General features: G+C 45.3%; 1 protein-coding gene across 2 annotated transcripts in view; it reads right to left on the reverse strand.

The window, feature by feature from the left end:
- LOC141085886 (heparan sulfate 2-O-sulfotransferase 1) overlaps positions 1 to 20,795 on the reverse strand; it is a 166,143-nt gene that overhangs the window by 143,943 nt on the left and 1,405 nt on the right. The window lies entirely within an intron of this gene.

Consider the following 20,795-nt stretch of genomic DNA (forward strand, 5'->3'; position numbering starts at 1 on the left):
GTGCGCGGCACTTAGAAACCAGATGTGTACCTTTGGTTACCAGCTCCCTGCACCAGCGCGCTGGTAATTAAGGTACACATCGGGTTTCTAAGCGCTGCGCGCTGCTTAGAGACCAGACGTTACCTTAGTTACCAGCGCGCTGATTGATCGCTGGTCTCCTGCCTGTCACACGCAGCGATGCGTGCTGGCCAGCGGGAGACCAGCGATCAAAAAAATGTCCTGGCCATTCCAGGACGATCAGCGATACCCGGCAGGGGGGCCGGTCGCTGGTCAGTGTCACACACAGCGATCTCGCTGGTGAGATCGCTGTTGCGTCACAAAACTTGAAACTTACGTTGGAGTCACAGGAGCCACGCGGTACTGACTACTGGTATATACTCTCTTAGGCTGGTTTCACATTTGCGTTAAAACAACGCTGCGCCCTGCGTCGTTAAGCCCCGCCCCGAGCCGGCTCCCTGCCCGCCCCATCCGGGATCACCGCCTACTTTCGCATTTGCACGCATGCGATCGGCGCACCCTATCTTTAGCATAGGGTGCGCAAATCATGCGCTGCCAGTGTGAAAGTAGCGTGCTGCGCACTTTTGACGGTGCGCCGTGTGCGCCGAAATGCAGCATGTTGCATTTCGGCGCGCACGGCGCACCGTCAAAAGTGCGCAGCACGCTACTTTCACACTGGTAGCGCATGATCTGCGCACCCTATGCTAAAGATAGGGTGCGCCGATCGCATGCGTGCAAATGCGAAAGTAGGCGGTGATCCCGGATGGGGCGGGCAGGGAGCCGGCTCGGGGCGGGGCTTAACGAAGCAGGGCGCAGCGTTGTTTTAACGCAAATGTGAAACCAGCCTTATTGTACTTTCTTGCTTCTTTATGCCGATGTGTAGGATGTTACACACACACACACATAATATATTACTATTGTACGCAAAGCTATTCTGTATTACTATGAGAATATATATTATATATATTTAAATAAATTATACAAATTACTAACAATTTTGTGCAGGGGTTTATTTTGTTGTTCCATTTCCCTCCATCCTTTGTGTTTTTATTATCTCTTATATTGTTATATTTTAATATTATGACTGAATAAGATTATATATTTTAATATTTCTTTTGATTAAGTATAATAGACCATAGTAATTAATTTTCTTCCTTACTTCATTGATCCAGGTACCTGTGTGATGGTAATGGGATCTAATTTGGAGGCTCACCAGGAGTCAGCAAGGCTACTCACTAGATAGTCTGTGGGAACCAGAAGCTTACAGGGTCGCTCCTGATCAGTTTAGGTCTGCACCATGTTTAGGCTCAAGGGTAGTAAAACGGTCTATAAATTACAGATAGAAAAAAGACCAAGGTCCATCAAATGCAACTTTTCTTGTTAGTTCATATACAGACAAAGGGGACGCTGGCAGAAAAAACAGATATCTAAAGGCTGATAATCATCATCATCCATATTACATTTTACTGACCGCCCTGGACACACAAAAACGGCTTAGTAATAATAAACATAAAAAGTATTACATGTGGGCTCCTCTCCGTAATCTCCGGCACTTCCACAAGCCGGAGGTCTTCCAGGAACCACCTAATTATCTCCGATTTACAGCCCATGCTGATTGCATAATATAAATTACTGTTCTATATTGACATTTTAATTCCTTTTTGGTGACGACCTTTCAAAGATAATTAGACCCTTGATTAAAAGAAGGGGTGATAAATAACACTAGGTGAAGCTTTCTGAAACACGTGCTGACCAAGGAAGAATGGTAAAAATAAACCAAGAACGCGACCCTGAAATCACATAATGATACTAATCATCAGTGATTGTCTCAATTTCTCCCAAACCATTAACTCGCCATTTATCACAGCAAATGAACAAATTACTAAATACGGAGAGCATGTCACAGTGGCTTTCGCTGACCATGTTGACACAAACCTAATCGCTGACAAACCTACTAGATCAATATGAAAATTAAGCATCTTTCACGGCACCTAGCTGGCTGTGTATTGGCCATTTCTAGGAATAGAAGAACCTATGTAAGGCCGTATATATCAGTCCGTTGGCTTCCATGTTGAAGCCAGAACGTTCTGCAGGACCTAATATCCAAATAGTGTCTGACAGACTTCTATTCAATGTTTATCAAAGTGGTTTCGCCAAGCTTTGTCAATGGGAAAGACAATGCAGTTGTCCACTGTAAAGTTTCTGTAAGCAAAGTCCCATCCCATGGCAGAGAAGTCCACTGGAAGCTCTCCTGCAGGGTTTCAGATGATTTTACCCCTCTAAATTAAAAATGGCGAGGTGCCAATGGATTTCCCTGCAGAAAAACTCAGCAGCCTGCATTAAGGATTTATTAAACTAGACAGCATTTTTGCCCTGTAACCTATAGTCTGTTCCCACAGGGCAGATAGACATTTATCAAGCAGAAAATCTGCAGTGTGTAACAGTGGATGAGAATGTACCAAATCAAATCTATGTACTATGCAAAACAAGCTGCGGTGAGGATTTTAAAAGTAAAAATTATACGGATTGCCAAATTAATTGCAAATTTATTATTCAATTTTCAACCAGCGTGAATCCCGAATCTAGAGCTACTTTCTCACAGCAGAGAGGCCCAACCAAAACTGACACAGTATATCACTGAGAAAAAGGTGTGTGTGTGTGTGTGTGTGTGTGTGTGTGTGTGTGTGTGTGTGTGTGTGTGTGTGTGGAGAACATATTTCACCCCGTGCATAAGCCAAGGTGAAACTTACACCGCCGCTCACAGCATCAATGGAAATGCTGCAAATCTCTAATCTGAAGCACTTTACACTGCAGATATTATCCGCAGCATGTGCATGCGATTGCTTAAGATCTCATATACATTGTTACTGCAAAATCCAGCAGATTTTGCCTTTAAATGAGCAGTGGGCTGTAAAAGCAGGACAGTGGAGGAGTCTTACAGATCTCATCCACATGCCGCAGACATTTTTTGCATGGAAAATTGCGTATGCTGAGGATTTGCTGTCCGGCGACACTCTCGTAATATTGAATAGGACAGTTGTACAAGACCCATATAATGCACTTGCCGATTATACGTACCACCCCACAGGTGTGAGGGAAAGTGATATTATTGGCATCGCTGGACAACCCATTTAATGGGACAGTGTTAAAATCAGCAGTGAAACATGAACAATTGCAGATGGCAGTTCCGATGCCTTGCAGAACTGACCTTAACCTTCACCCATATTCCATCCTGACCACTGTAACATGTGGAATAGGCAATTATTAGGTTAGTCAGGGCCTTCAATTTTTTTTTTAGGCTTCCTCTAAAAATGTTTCGAAAGGATTGCTTCATCTTGTTTCATCAGGAGCACACCGCTCCCGTGCCTCCCAACTTCCTAGTCGCTGGGAGCTGTGTGCTCCTGAAGACTAATAATTTGTCAGACTGACAGCTCAGACTTTGCGCTCTCCCAGGTTACAAACAGTGGCGACTTTTGACCTCTAGCAATGGAGGAGAGCTGGACTGAAGCTTGCCAGATTCCACCCTCTTGGAGGGGTGCTTCCAAGCTGTTTAGCAAACAGCGGTGGCCGATAGGGCAGGCACCCAGCAGGAAACTGCAAAGTTACAGATCCCTCTGTTCTTGAGAGAGGAGAGGATCTTTAAGAAAAAGGAATTGCAAAGTTACTTCTTATTACAAGAATTTTGCTATATTCTCCATTAAAGAGGAGAAAACAAAATATTAGTGGTAAAAGACTATTTGAAGGCCAACACCACGAAGCATCCCGGATGGGCCCTTAGAATATGTATAGGATTGGGCGAGAGCCACTTTCGTAGCATATATAATGCTGTATTTAAAAAAAAAAAAAAAAAAAAAAACACACAGGTCACTTCTAGGTCAGGAAGAATACGACACACGAACAATTAGATTTCCATATCACCATAATTGAATGCCAAACCCAATATTCTCTACCTGCTTTTGTATTTTCTTGCAGCAACTTGCGCTCTAATTTTAATGACACCATTATTCTGTGTCCTTTCCTGCAGTGACACTCCCCAATTATCTAGGAGCTTGGACTTTCTGACTAATGACAGGATGATAATGACCTCCCTGGGGGAGAAAAGAAATAACTTTGGAGGACCCACCAATAAGCATGTAGTAAATTACCACAGATAGAAAATTGAAAAAGCTCCCCAAAGCAAGGTTACCATGTATAGGTCACAGCACGCTCCCCTACAGAAGGAATGATGGGGTATGTATTCACGTGAAACTAAAGTGATGAGATGCTAGAAAAATAAGCCATCCCTGTAAGTAGAATGTATCTATGAAGCACGAGCATATTCGGCACCGCTGAGCCCCCTCTACAGGGCGGCAACAAGTACCTCGCCCAATAATGGCCTTCACTCTCCATTTTACCCTGCATCTCACCATTGAGTAGCTAACTGGTCTTAAAATGACCCGGCGGCCGACATCCAACTATACATTTCTGATACAGTCACCCTACCTGACGCTCCCCATTTGGCTGCACTGCCTTCTTCGCGCAGACTGGCGTTCTGATTGCTTCCAAGAATGGCCAACAGTGGCATGGCGGGTGCAGACGGGAGTTTAAACCAGGCCTTCCCTGTGGTGGGGAATAGGAAAGGCAGGGTATGTGTAGTATAGACCTAACTCAGAATTCCCCAGGCCACTATGGTGGCCATCTTGGAAGCATGAGAGGAACACCAATCTCAGCAAGCAGCGGGAGGCAAATGGAGGGCACCAGCTAGGGCAACTTTACACAAGAAATGTATAGTCACGTTCAGTCCAAGGTAATATTGATCAGGCAATATATATATATATATATATATATATATATACACACACACACACACACACACACACACAGAGCTGGGGAGAGAAAGTCTATTGATTCCATATTGGGGACATATGGTAGTCTATATGGTGGGGTCACACTGTTTAGTGCACCAATCTTAACAAGGCGCATGCATCTTCTTCGTGAAATGCACCCCGTGCTCCTCGCCAGAAATGTTACTCTAGTCAAAAACTATAGTAACATTGCTGATGTATGAAATGCACTTTTAAAAATTTGACGGGGGGGGGGGGGGGGGGGGCCTAATCACACCACGTCCCCTCCCCACCTCTGCTCATTTGGCAGAGCTGCCCAAAACTGGCGTGTAAATGCCAAAAGTTTAAAAAGCTCTGCATAACTTTGCATTCTAAAGTTATACTTTTTTTTTTTTGCACAAAGTGTTTTAGGACAGAAAATAGGCAAAATATGATGAATCTGGGCTTAAATCTCTGAGGCCTAGTGCACACCGTGTGGTTTTACTTAGGGTCTTCTCTAATCACGTCTCATAAAAAAAATAAAACTAAAAAAAAAAAAAAAAAAAAAGGAGTGCAGAAGATTCCCAACTGCGAAAATCTCAATATATAGGGCCTTATCCCTTCTTTGTGGGGTTGGGCTCTCCTACAAAACTACAGTTAATATTTAGGTTACTCCCTTATATCGCGCCATTCATTCCACAGCACTTTACAGACATCATCATCTCTGTCCCCATTAGGGCTCATAATCCAAATTCCCTATCAGTCTTTGGAGCGTGGGAGGAAACCAGCGAACACAGAGGAAACCCACACAAACACGGGGAGAACATACAAACTCCTTGTAGATGTTGACCTTGGTTGGATTTTAACCCAGAACTCCAGTGCTGCAAGGCTGCAGTGCTGCTAACCACTGAGCCGCCGTGCTGCCCCATGTCTGGTTTCCATTCACGCTGCAAAACATTGTGTGCGGGGTGACAACTTCATAATGCTTTTATACTGCGTAAATAAGTGTTCTGAAAATTTCAGAGCAAAATTTGACACAAGTTTCTTTTATCCAGAATAAAGCAGTGGCAGATCAGGACAGCACAGCGCTGATACACAACTCCTGGAACTCTCAGACCATTTTACAGATTTGCGCATTCTTTGAAAACTGATGTGTTAAGATATATAAAGGTTGACGTCTCCATGTACACAAAGGCACCCGGCACCTGCAGTGCATGGCAGCTCCCAGCTGTACACTTAGCCAAAGCCCTAATGTCGAAATTATACCGAACGCCGCTCCAGCTCCTATTCAGAGAGACTAAACACGGCCTTTACAGTCATTATTGCAACACGAGAGGAAAAAAAAAATCAGCAGCTGCAAACAAAAATATGGAAGAGCACAAACTGAGCGCAAGTCCTCCTCCTGCCCGTTTAATAAGCTGCTCACATAAAGCGGCTATTGTCGCTCTGTGGTTTAAAGGCTGAAAATTACCAAGCAAGAATCCATTAAAATTACAAATTGGTTGCTTCTAGTGATGAGTGAGCATGCTCGGGTTATCAGAGTATCTCGGGTGTGCTGGAATAATTCACGGCTGTTCGACAGCAGCAACACATGCATGGATTGCCCACACCACCACTGATTCTATGTGCACTGTGCATAGGCAGAAAGCGGTCAGTGTTGGGGAGGCGGGATTATACAGAGGTCATGAATATATAGGACTACATGGCAGCAGGTTTACTAATCCTCCAGTGATAATCTCCAGATAAAACTGATTTTATACAAAACTACAGTAAGTAGCCCACATCACTAGAATCAGGGTCTCTGGCTTTACAGTATGCTGCTCTCGGATTAGATAGAAAAAACCTGCTCACGGATTCCCATTAACATCATGCAAAATACACATTTAAAGAGGCCTGGGGACCTCTTATCTAGACATAGGCATCGATCCATCATTATGTTTTTTTCTGGAGTGAAAATATGGCTCTAATAGTCATTTGAAAAGTATAGAAGCAAAGACTTACCATAGAGCGCATACTCTGCTGTGTGCACACAGGTCATACTCTGTTTTTACCAAGCAGTGGAGGTCTCGTGACCCGAACCCCACCAATCAGCAACACTATGCAGAGTTTATAATAAAATTTTTATAAAAGGACAGCTACACTTTCAAGTTTTGCACTTTACTCATTATTTAATGATTTTTTTTTTGTCATCTTTAGGCACCATCCCTATGGACCGCAGATGCTGCAGACCTCCGGTTCCCACGGATATTAGTGCTAAATAAGGTGTGGGAAAGTCACACGTTTCATCTCACAGCAAGACGCAGAGGACAATCAGCTTTTACATGGTGGAAACTTAGCTTTACTTCCTTAGATTTTTTTTTTTTTTTAAATTCAACAATATGGGTGCATTTTTTAATATTCAAACGTTTTACCTAATGCATCACAACTTTTTAAAGCGCCACTCCAGCGTGGTTTTTTTTTTTCAGCACTAGAGTGGCGCTTTAAATGTAAGTGCACTGACCCCGTTCTTTTACTCACCTGCCAGTGGCTTCACCTTTTACTGACACCGCTCTGGTCAAAAGGCGCCATCTTGTACCTGTAACTTCTGATTGGCCGGAAGTCACGTCACAAGAGCTCAATGCAAGTCTATGAGAGCCTGAGCGAGGCTCTTAGGCTACTTTCACACATCAGGTTTTCGGCGTCAGGCGCGATCCGGCGTCGTGCCGGAACGCCGGATCCGGCAAATGTTTCGTAAAACCGGATGTGACGGATCCGGTTTTCTGCCGGATCCGTCTTTTTCTTAAAAGACAAAACCGGATCCGTCTCATTCGGTTCATCCGTTTTTCTATCCGTTTTTCGACGGATTACGCCGGATCCGGTTTTTAAAATTGACCCTTGTGGCCTTCCGAACGGGATTGGCTACTGGAAAACTATATATAGCATGTTCCTACAGCCCTTCTTTGACAGGTTGTAGAGGAGAAAGTGCAGGTTGGAGAGAAGAGCAAGTTACTGGCGAAGATGGATGTTGTCATTGGAAATATTTTGAAGAATTTGGCGGATTTTATAGCGGAGGCGAATCGTTTGAGGGTGATTGTTCTGGAGAAGGAGAGAGCGAGACAGCAGTGCATCAGGCATCGTAGACGACGTTTGTGGATCCACCCCATCACAGCCAAGAGAATGACGCGTGGGGTCTATTCTACACTATGCATGGACCTTCGACGAAACCCGGATAAATTTTTTGGATATGTTAGGATGAAAATAGAGAATTTTGATTACTTGGTGGAGCGCATTGCACACCTCATAAGAAAAGCGGACACCTATTGCCGCTTCTCTGTTTCACCCGCAGAGCGTCTGATGGTGACTTTAAGGTAAGCCACATTTATTGGATATGCTCGCATCAGAGCACACTTTCACTGCAATCTTGTTGGTGGTAGTTTTTTATCTCCAAGTGTTATAGGTCAGTTTTGGTATGTAATGCTGTGATTTAAAACTAATTTATTGTTTTTTAATTCCCCACAGATTTCTTGCAACTGGAGAATCCCTTTCGTCACTGCATTTCCAGTACAGACACGGGATTTCCACCATATCTGGAATTGTGAAGTACACATGCCGTGCACTGTGGGACTCCTTAGCTGAAGAGTTTTTACCAGAGACCACAACAGAGAGGTGGATTGAAATCAGGGCTGTGGAGTCGGTAAGCCAAACCTGCGACTCCGACTCCTCAATTTCCCTTACACCGACTCAGACTCCAACTCCGACTCCCACACATATTGCTTATATTTAAGTGAAAAATTTATTGTAGTACAATGTGAACCTCAGACATTTAATCATTTTTATGATCCCATATTCAAGATATTTAGATAGAACAGAATATATATTGGTGTACTACCCGGTTTTCATTCTTTTTGGTACAGATACGATATGGATAGACAGATATGGATAAATGGATAGATAGAGCAGATTTCTAATCTGCTTTTGCTATTGAAAACATTATCTATGAGCTCAAAAACCTTTCAGGTGATGCGGTTTTTTAAATAGATGATCAGCTTTTGCAGCTGAAAAACGTATCCTCAAAAAACACAGGAAAAACGCTGTGTGTGAATGTAGCCTTAGATCAGGAATAGAACAGCCATTTATAGGACATTTCATAACTTTCCCAAATTCCTATGAAAAAATATTCAGCACATCCTGCATTGAATTACTGCACCCAATTTATTATATATTTTAGGAGTCGGTCCATTTTATACCGACTCCAACTCCACCAAAATGAGCACCGACTCCGACTCCACGACTCCGACTCCACAGCCCTGATTGAAATTGCTGACAAGTTTCAACAGATATGTCAGTTTCCAAACTGCTTGGGCGCTGTGGACGGGAAACATATCCGCATTGTAAAGCCAGCTGGATCGGGATCGGAATATTTCAATTACAAGAAATATTTTTCAATTGTCCTCATGGCCATCGCTGACGCGGAATACAAATTTATTGCGGTTGATATTGGGGCCTATGGCCGCTCCAATGACTCTCAAGTTTTCAAACTGTCTGCCATGGGGCGTAAACTGTATGGAAATACCTTCCAGTTCCCACCACCTAGACCGCTGCCGCAAACATCTGGTCCACCTATGCCATTTGTCTGTGTAGGGGATGAAGCCTTCCAGCTGTCAGAACACCTTTTGAAACCGTACTCTAGCAGAGGATTGACAAGACCAAAACGCATTTTTAATTACCGCCTCACAAGAGCAAGAAGAATGGTTGAATGTACCTGTGGTATTATGACAGCCAAATGGCGGGTCCTATTGACTGCGATCAACCTCAAGACAGAAACTGTGGACGAGGTTATCAAAGCGTGCGTGGTACTCCACAATTTTGTTATCTGCAAGGAACCCATTTCCATTGAGGACACCTCTGAAGAAACCACCTTGCCAGATTATCATGACATTACCACTAGAAGTTCTGTGACGGTTTCAGTAATGAGGGACAATTTTGCACTATACTTTATGTCACCTCAAGGCAGAGTACACTGGCAGGATGACAGAGTGTGAAAGATTTGTGCCCTAACCAAACTTGTGTACCTTCTGTACCAACAGTATATACCTTTGCCAACAAAAGTTGGCTATCTTGTCATGGTCTCTATTTTTAGCTTTAGGCCACAGGTGTGTACCTGGTTGTGTTTTATGCAAAGTATTTCACCTTTTAACAAAAGTTGTGTACATTGTTAGGAAATCACCAACAATAAACACAACTTTTTAGGTGAAATACTTTGCTTCAAACACAACCAGGAACACAACTGTGGCAAAAAGCTAAAATTTACCCACAGTTATATACCTAGTTTTGAATACCATTTCACCTTTTAAATACCCTGTATTTAACCTTTTTCGCCGCAGAAAGAAATGACAGACAACCAGTGTAAAATAATTTAACTTTTATTGAAAAATGTTTTTTTTTAGTAAACTTTTTTAAAATTTTAATAAACTTGTTAAAGCTTTGAAACTATAAAACTGAAACCATAAAACTGGTCATTTTTATTTAAATACACACATTATAAATCTGTGTAGTGTGTGGTGGAAATACTGCTGTAGGGGCTGCGGGACACTTCGACACTGGGAGTGTGGAGAGAGGACTGGGATCGTGGTGGGGAAGGAACAGTTAGAGGTGAAGGTGTGGAAAAAACTACAGAATGGGTGGACATGTGGGAAGCAGAAGAGGTGGTGGGTGGTGGAGTGGAGGGTTGGGCAGGGACTGTAGGAGCAGATGATGTTGATGGCAAGTTGTATGGGGAAGGAGTTTGGTACGGGGCAGGTTGCTGGAAGTGGGGAGATGTCTGGTACGGGGCAGGTTGCTGGAAGTGGGGAGATGTCTGGTACTGGGGAGGTTGCAGGTACTGGGGAGGTTGCTGGTACTGGGGAGGTTGCTGGTACTGGGGAGGTTGCTGGTACTGGGGAGGTTGCTGGTACTGGGGAGGTTGCTGGTACTGGGGAGGTTGCTGGTACTGGGGAGGTTGCTGGTACTGGGGAGGTTGCTGGTACTGGGGAGGTTGCTGGTACTGGGGAGGTGGATGGTGCTGGGGAGGTGGATGGTGCTGGGGAGGTGGATGGTGCTGGGGAGGTGGATGGTGCTGGGGAGGTGGATGGTGCTGGGGAGGTGGATGGTGCTGGGGAGGTGGATGGTGCTGGGGAGGTGGATGGTGCTGGGGAGGTGGATGGTGCTGGGGAGGTGGATGGTGCTGGGGAGGTGGATGGTGCTGGGGAGGTGGAGGATGGAAAGTGGCTGGAGGGGGTGTAGATGTAATAGGAGGGGGAGGATGGAAAGTGGCTGGAGGGGGTGCAGGTGGAGGAACTACTGTGGTGGGAGGAGGAGGTTGGGAGGTAACTTGCTGGAGAGCAGCGTGGCATGAATGCATTACATGCATCTGCTGGGCAGGAGAGAGCGTTTCCATGCGCTCCACAACAGACCTGAAAAAGGTGTGGTTTGGCGAAGATCTTGCTTCTGAATGCATGGTTTGCAGAAGTGTCTTCACCTCCAGAATGCTGGAGTTGATCTGCTGAAAGCCTGCAGAGATTTGCTCTGACAAGACTTTTAGACAGTTCTGGAAAGATGCATTCAGATGCAAGAACTCTGGCGCATAACTCTTTTCCTGACCCCTCTGCCGCTGCCGCCCAGTACCCGCAGGTGTACTAGAGGTGGCAGGGGCAGAAGGGTGGGGTAAAGGGAAAGCGATCTCCTCACCAGCAGCTTCATGTAATGTAGGCGGCCACGATGCTCCTGTGCTGGTGGATGGGACAGATGGGTCGAATGTGTGGGAAGGCTGGGAAGGTGCAGATGTACCGGGGCGGTCGAAGTGTCCCTCGGTGCCGGTCTCCTCAGGGATCGCCTCAGAAGGGTCCAATCGTGCAGGCTCCCGAGTGCTGCTCACCGTGCTGTGGAATAAAGAGAAAAAAAAACAATTAAAATACTGACATGGTATGGCCCTGGCTGAAAAAAAAAATTTACATCTAACATTTTTTTTCACACGTGGTGTGTAATATTTACCTTCTAGTGACCATTGTTTCCCGGAGGAACGACAGGGCTTCTGCGTACTTGTACTTGCTCCTGCGTCCTCCAGATCCACTCGGGGCCCGCATCTCTTTATTGAACTCCTTCTTGAAACGATCCCTCACAGACCGCCACCGATTCACAATTCTGTTCCCTGAAACGAGAAAGGACAAAGTGGTTAGTATACAACATCAGTGTTTCCCAAACTCCAGTCCTCATGGCCCCCAGGGGTCATGTTTTCAGGATTTCCATAGTAAATAGAAATCCTGAACACATGATCTGTGGGGACCACGAGGACTGGAGTTCGGGAAACACTGGTTTACATCAAGCAACCGGTACTGTATATACTTACGCTCTTTAATCTGGGCCCGAACATCGAGGTCCTCCCAGCGGCCCACAAGGAGCGAACAGATTTCCTCCCAGAGTCGTCGGGTAACGATAAGGTCAGCGTGGCGGCGGTCAGCCATATTCCAGAGCGGCTCCCTTTCTCTGACGAGATCGATGAGGTGGTCCACATCGAGTCCTCCATCCTCACCGTCAGAGTCGGGAGCACGCTGTGAAGGCTGTTAAAGAAAAAGACAAAAATAACATAATTAGCCTCCACAAAAGAAATGAAATAAAAAGTGCAAAAAAACAAAGCAAAAATATTTATACTTACACGCTGGTGACCGCCGCGTTGCTGTCGCCGACGACCCTGGGAGGCACTGCGAGGACCTCTTGGCCGAGCACCAGATTGGGAAGACTAGAGAAGAAAACAAAAAATGTTATGTCTTTGGATGTAGGCATTTGTTTGCTGTGTGTGGTCTGCAGAACATTGTTTTCTATGTGTTGTGTGATGTTGTGTTTCTGCGTTTGATGCAAAAAACTTACCAATTGTGAGCCCACTCCAGGTGTCTGTCCACCCCTTCCTTCTTCTTCTGGGAGCTCCTCTTCATCTTGTGAATCCTGTTTTGAAATAAAAGGCAATGAATAGACATATATTACAGAGATGATGGATTTTGGAAATAAAAACTTACCGTCAAACGCTGACGATGCGAGGGAGGGCTCCCAGAAGATGATGTGCTGTCTTCCCGGTGACCACACTCCATGCCTGTGGGTGGTGTTCCAGCTGCTGCCATTGCTGCTGCATCTATTGGGCGGCTGTTGAATAAAGAGAAACAAAGGGCCAATGAATATCTTGATATTCAATAGCCCTAGTTTGGAGGAATGGGGGATTTGATAATTACCGTCTCTCATCTGCTGCTGGCCTCCCCTCCTCAGCATGTTCCATTTGCTGCTCCATTTGGGGTGGTGGTGGTGCTGATGGTGCTGCAGTGGTCTCCTGCTTCGCTTGGTTGCTTTCTTGGGTGGCATGTTGGGTGTGGCTGTGGGTCCCACTGTCTTGCTTTTATATGTCTTGTGAGCAGAGCTACTGAGCATGCTCAGACCAAAAAAACCGGATCCGGCTACCGGATCCGGCTTTCGCCGGATCAGGCGCATTGCGGCGCTCATAGGCTTTCATTGTGTGAAAAAGCCGGACGTGCCGGATCCGGCGTGTCCGGCTTTTTCGCCGGAGACAAAAAACGTTACAGTAGCCGTTTTTTCCAGACGCCGGATCGCGACACATTGCCGGATCCGGCGAAAACCGGATGAAACGCATGGCCATACGGCGCGATCCGGCGCAAATGCAAGTCAATGGGGGGGAAACCGGATCCGGCATTGCATTTCGCCGGATCCGGTTTCTGTCAAAAGCGCCGGATCGCGCCTGACGGCGAAAACCTGATGTGTGAAAGAGGCCTTAGAGACTTGTATTGAAAAATGGCCCCGGTGTGCTCCATGAAACACTGGAGCTGCCGACAGGTCACTTTTCCCCAGAGACAGACAGGAGCGATGCTGGAAAAGGATGAAGACGGCGCCAGTTGAGTTTGAGACAGGGAACTTGAATTTAAAGCACCACTCCAGCGGTTCAATAAAAAAAAAAAAATAATAAATTATATATATATATTTTTTTTTTTTTGCAGATCATAGATAAGATATAAAATATTATTTTAGAATCAGCTATAATAAAAACCTTTATACTGTAAATTCATAAATCCGGGCACACAATGGCTCAGTGGTTATAGCACGGTTTGCATCACAAGGGTTCTGGGTTTGAATTTGACCCAAGGGCAACATCAACATGGAGTTCCCCAAGTACAAGCAAAGAAATAACTTTCTTCACTTTGCCCGCCATCATATTCCGCAGCGCTGAGGAGCGATCATCATCACCACACACACATCAGTCCTTCCCCCAATGGGGATCACAATCTAATTTCTGGCCTCAGATCTATTAGATTGTGGGAGAAAACTCAAATCAATCGGTTATATTCAAGCCGGTGGTCGTTTACTGGAGTGTTTAGACAAGCTGCAGAGCTTTCTATTAGCACAGAACAATCGTTCTTCTGACCGTTCTGTGCATACACAACATCACACTACCTGGATCTCATCGACAGTTTACGTTGGACAATGTCCTACTGAAAACAAGGATTCTTAAGCTTGCTTAAAAGACATTTCTCCTCGTTCCTTGGGGGATGGCTTGTTTAGATGGGCCGAAGGTCAAGAATGCGCCTTCCTACGAGTGCAGCCCATTGTTTTTCAGGATTTTATGAATATAACTGGATTTTGCTTTTTTATGGTTTGATGTATATTTTTTGGATATAGAAATCTTACAAATATCATATTGACCATTAGGATCAATATTAGACTCAAGGGGACCGAGCCATCAAAGCTTTTATACCAGGAAAGTGGTGTAAAAGCTGTAAAATCTTTGAGGCCAAAAACTTACGGCTTTTGGGGGGTCTTCATGTTAGCTGGAATCTACTCTGCCAAAATGGGCAGAGCAGGGAGGAGCCGGGGGGGGTCCTGGCCACGTCTTCTCTAGTCCTCAAAAGTGCCACTGTTTTGTACACGCCACTCAGAAGATGCGACAAATTCATTGAGGGTCGTGTGCGTGAGTTACGGAAGTTTTGGCGAATTGGCCATAGAAGCCCTGATTCATCAAGACTGGCTATTTTCACAATAGTTTTAATTAAGGGGCATATGAATCAATCAGTGGTGTGCGACTTGATTTGCCATGTCAGAAATGGTACTGTCACTGACTGGAGTAACATGTCTGAAATAAGGAACACAGGTGGTAATGAACTAGACGGCCTTTGGAGCCACACCACTTTCCTACCCTGGTGTGACTTCAGATGCCCGTACAAATCGCTCTGCGATTGGACCGCAATGCACGAAGGCCGTGGGTCTCCCACCCAAGCATGACCTCTTCATAGACGTCCAGTCTCGGAGCGATTTGTACGGGAGTCTTAATACACCCTTATTGTGGGGTGCAGATATCTGACGCTCGCTTTTAGTGAAGAGGACACGACCACGCGGCCTTGTAGCATGAGAAGGTGAATATTTTTACAGACCTTGACCACTGCTCTCAGTATTTTTCCGATTACCCAGTACGACATATTAATTTGTGGTAGGAAATTCATGTCCGGACACAAATCACCATCTGATGGACACAAAATAGCTCCGAACAATACAATTTTCCACTTGTATAAGCAAACAACTGGCTAAATGAGCTGGATGTGCGGAGACAGAGTCTGCGCGGCCTCACGCCGAGCGCTGGGCTTTATTGCCTTTGGGAATCTAACATTTCCCACATTACATAGAATAATTCAGTTAGGAGCCTTGTGGCCGCTAATACACTGTATAACAACCTTCTCCGAGCACGCTGCCATGAGCACGCTGCCATGTGCTCGCCCTAGGACCGCATAAAAGGTTCCAGTCCCTGGAAGAAGCCGAGGAAATTAACTGAGCAGAAACTGAATTTCCCCGGACACAATTATTAACTACTGATACAGGAGCCGCTATTTCAGGAGCTTTTACGGAAAAAAAAAAAAAAAATTAGACAAAGCCGAGGAGACGCATGAAAATTACAGATGCAGCAGATGAAACGCATTCATCAATACCGGCCTTGTAGAGCTGGTTACTGCCTCTGTCCACTCCTTGTCTTCATACAGCACCCGCTCCAATTATAACCGGGGATTTCGAGCGGCTTGGACTCCTAATCAATAAAGAAGTTAATTGAGCAAACGCTTATCAATGTGTAACCCTTTCTGAACACAACCGTATATGGTCAGTGCTGCAGGCTTAGTAACGGCACAGCGTAACAGCACCAAGGAGCTCTCATTCTGCCACAGGTCCAGCAATGAGATGTGGGACATCTGACCATCTGGTTACTAGGAAATCATTGCCTAGCAACCAGCCCCTTCCCTGGTGTTACCTGACAGTGACAGCCGAGCAACCAGTACCTTCCCTGGTGTTACCTGACAGTGACAGCCAAGCAACCAGTCCCTTTCCTGGTGTTACCTGACAGTGACAGCCAAGCAACCAGTCCCTTTCCTGGTGTTACCTGACAGTGACAGCCAAGCAACCAGTCCCTTTCCTGGTGTTACCTGACAGTGACAGCCAAGCAACCAGTCCCTTTCCTGGTGTTACCTGACAGTAACATCCTACCAACCGGTCCCTTCTTTGGTGTTACCCAACAGTGACAGCCTAGCAACCAGTCTCTTCCCAGGTGTTACCTGACAGTGACAGCCTAGCAACCAGTCCCTTCCCTGAAAGCAACAGCCTAGCAACCAGTTCCGTCCCTGATGTTATATGCCAGCAATAGCCTAGCAACCTGGCCCACTCCCTGGCGTTACCTGACAATGACAGCTTAGCAACCCGTCTAAGGAGCCTTCCAAAGTTTGAAAGTTGACCCCTATTCATGGGATATTGGATAACTTACCGATCAATAGGCATTTGACCACTGGGACAATACGAATCCCAAGGACAGTGACTCTGAAAAACCCTATGATCCATCCACTTTTATGGTGGTGAGGAACACCAAAGGAGCACTGCACTCAGCTATCTCTGGAAGTCCAATTGAGAATTAAAGAAGAAACAGAACAGCCCTATGTATACACTTAAAGGGGTATTCCCATCTCAAAGATCCTATACAATATGCAATAGAGGTAATATTAGCAAATACCACCAATTAAAAATGCAGTATGGTATATTTCTTCTGATCTGCTATGTTGCTTAATTCATTTACAGGGCATTGCAATAGCTCAAGAATCCATGGTTATGACCACTCAGAGACAGTTGTTAGTGGCGATAACCATAGGTGCAATGCCCTGCACATGAGTTAAGCGAGAAAGCTAATCAGAAGAACTAAACTACAATTCTAATTAGATATATTTAAAATCATAGTGGGAATTAGTGGGAGTTATTGTATTATGGCAATGCATTCCCTCATTTGTGCCTACCCTTTCAGAATTGGCAAAGAGAAGGGGGATTGGGGGGAGGATGGGGGTGGGGGTGACATCTCATATTCCCAATTGACTTCAAACAGCTTATCAAGTGCATGATTGCAAACAGCATTAATCAGCATTGAGTTACATTGCCGTGGAGTCATCACCAGAGAATGACCTATTAATTAAGTCAGGCTTTTGTGTTACACATTTTTTTTTAAATTGTTTTCATAGCAATCTGTACTAAAAATAAAATGGAATAGAAAGCTTGGAAAATTCAGGAAACCCACATTAGGCACAATAAACAGATTCTGACCCTATCTTGTGTATTGAAGCATCTAATGTGTGTGCAAAGGTCACTGAAGAGAGAAGGTGAGCTGTGACATTGTCTATTGTGATTGCTAGGTCCAATGCTATCAGCGCTTTATCTGTCATTAAAATACAGCCTCTGCTGATAAGGAGATTGCTGAAAACTCTTCCTATAAATAAACACAGTAAGTAGGAGCAAAAAAAAAAAAGAAAAGCCTTGCTTGTCCATGTGAGCATTGTAAGATTACTACTAGTGATGAGCGAGCGTGCACTGAAAAGGTGTTATCCAGGCATGCTTGGGTGCTAACTAGGTGTCTCCGGGGTGCTCGAAAAATATGTTCGAATGCCCGAGACTGCATGTCTTGTGGCTGTACGACAGCCTTGATGCAGGTCAGGATCAGCGGGATATTCCTTATGTGTCATCATGTGTTGTCAACTGTAGAAGTAAAAAAAACTACGACATGTTCACTCATGTTTCTGACTTTTCTCATACGCAGAGATGTATAATCAGAGGTGGTCAGAACGTGGCTTGGAGACGTGGATCAGACACTATAAGGGAAGATTTACCGCATCAGATTGGGCTCACTTCTGCATCAAGCACAGGATTTCAGCAAAGTCCATTCAGCCTATATGATGTCGTGTCCAGACGATAAACCATCAGACAGGACATCACAGAAGCCAGGGCAGACATAAGAGGTGGGATCCAGAGCGAGGTCGGCATGGTGGGAATGGGGTAAGATACAAAAATCAATGTATTGCGAAAAAAAAGTTCCTAATCAAGTGTTGGTTCAGAGGGGAGAAGATGGGAGCTGGTGCAAAATAGGTGACAAACCTTAAAAATGAGGTTCCCTCATCAGTACAACGCCGTTTTCTTTTCCCAATGTCACAAAAGTAGACAACTCCGGATTTCCCTCCTATGATCCAATAAGGGAGCAACAAAGAAGCAGAGCAAACTCTGAATGGCAGCCATTAAATGCCTAGGCTCCCTAGGACCACGCGCAGCAAGAATCAGAACGTGGCTGCGTTATTGCTGCGGTTTCATTTTTACTTTGAAACACTGGGATGTACGTGGGAACATACGATGAAAAGGCAGTGGGGCAGAGCGCAGAGGACCAAGGGGGGCAGCGCGCAGAGGACCAAGGGGGGCAGCGCGCAGAGGTCCAAGGGGGGCAGCGCGCAGAGGACCAAGGGGGGCAGCGCCCACAGAGGACCAAAGGGGGCAGCGCCCACAGAGGACCAAAGAGGGGCAGCGCCCACAGAGGCCTTGCAGCACTGGGGTCCTGGGTTCTAGTCCCACCGAGAACATCTGCAAGGAGTCTGTATGTTCTTCCCGTGATTGTGTGGGTTTACTCCGGGTTCTCAGGTTTCCTTCCACATGCTAAAGTCATACTGATAGGGAATTTAGATTGTGAGCCCCAATGGGGACAATGATGGTGAGATCTGTAAAGCACTGTGGAATTAAGGGTGCTGTATAAATGAATAAAATAAAAAGCAGCTTGGAGGATGCCTAGTCCAAAGCAGGTCTCCGGTAGCTTCTCGCTGCCCCTTAGATTGGCAGGTCCCTTCCTATTCACTGTGCATAGTGTGGGTGAGGTTTTTTTTTTCCTTCATGTTTTTATTATGGGGGCCCATGGCCAAAGATACAACAGTAAGGTGCCCATTAGTGATGGACGAACGTGCTCGGATAAATTGTTATCCAAGTGTCTTTAGCATGCCTGAATAATATGTTCAGCAGCAGCGCGGAACCGAACATTATTCGAGCACGCCGAAGACACTTGGATAACACCTTACCGGAGCACGTTCGCCCATCCCTAGAGCCTATATACAGTGCCATACATTGGGCAATGCTCCTAAAAATAAGACAGAACTCCGCACCACAAGCCATTATTAGTGTGATTATAGAATTACTTTATCGCCGAGATATCTAACCATAAGGAATATTCGCATGGCACATCGGAGTCCAGTCATTTGCTCTGCGCCAAAAGCTTTTTAATTTAAATCAGATTTAATGTAGATTGAAAGCGCTATAGAACATGGACAATGGGGGAGCGCACTGACAGCACATCAAGGATTATTGCAGACTTCTGCACTAAACCCAATAACATCGCCTGGGGGTCACTGACAAAGACATTCTTATGCCACATACCGGGCACCGAAAGAAAAGTGCAAGATACAACTTTATGAGCCACACAAAGAGCGTCAGACATCTGCAGATACAGGAACACAAAAGCAACATCTGCAAAGAATAAAATAAAAGTGGAATTGTTTAAAATCTTTTCTCCCACTTATCAAGCCTAATTTGTATCGGAATTGTGAGTTCATACAAAAGGGGACCTCTATACAAGACCCCCATATATCAGCCAGCGTGCGGAGAACCTTGTTCTGGAGGACCCTGGATAATCATGTATCTGACCATTGATTTAATGGTGTGTAATGCGTAATCTCTCCTGTGAGGGCGCTAGAGAAGAAACGAACACTTGCTCAATGACATCCCTGCCCCTATTGATTGTAGCCAATCAATGGAGGTTCTACCAGAAGTAGACAGGACTGGACACTTCTGACAAAAATGGATCTGCAAAAATCTGTTTAAAGGGGATGTCCACTACTTCAATATCCCGAGGATAGATCATCACTATAAAATCAGCGTAGGTCCGACGTAAGCAATGTACAAAGCAGAACAGTGCAAGTCCATAGACTGTTCAGAGGCTGCTGCATCCCATAGAAAATCAACACAATTTATACTCAACTCCCACAGAAGCTCCTGTCCTCCCGATGACGGCGCTGCTATTCCCAGCAGATCACATACCTGCTGCAGCCAATCAGCAGCTACCGATCGGCTGCAGCTCGCCAATATTCCATCAGATCAGATGTTTGCTCAGATGAAGTAATACACGGGGCAGATGTTAAGCGGCTGGTGAAGGACTGCAGCGGTCACGTGACACCCTCCCCTGAGGAGTAACACCACCAACACTGGAGGATCAGCGGCTCCGTGGGGCGTTAGTATGGTTTATATTTTCTAAATAAAAATGTTCCATAATTGGATGAGTAAAAAAAAACAAACAATGTTCCTGTGCTGAGATAATCTTATAACTGTGCCCCAGCTGTGTACTGTGTAATGGCTGTGTCTCACCATACAGGGACATAGTCTGATCATACCACATCCTGGGCAGGGGAGGAGAAAAAAAAAGAAAAAGAGTATACAGACAGGACGGCATGTGATCACAGCTCCTGCTTTCTGTGAGATAAAACATTTGCTGCTTGCTTTTAAACACGTTTTATCTCACAGAAAGCAGGAGCTGTGATCCCGTGCTGTAATGTCTGTCTACTCTCTTTTGCTTCCTCCCCTGCCCAGGAGCTGCGGTATGATCACACC

This window comes from Dendrobates tinctorius, unplaced genomic scaffold (genome assembly GCF_039654945.1).
Source record: "Dendrobates tinctorius isolate UK_male_01 unplaced genomic scaffold, ASM3965494v1 ptg000029l, whole genome shotgun sequence".
In the NCBI taxonomy this organism is placed as follows: domain Eukaryota; kingdom Metazoa; phylum Chordata; class Amphibia; order Anura; family Dendrobatidae; genus Dendrobates; species Dendrobates tinctorius.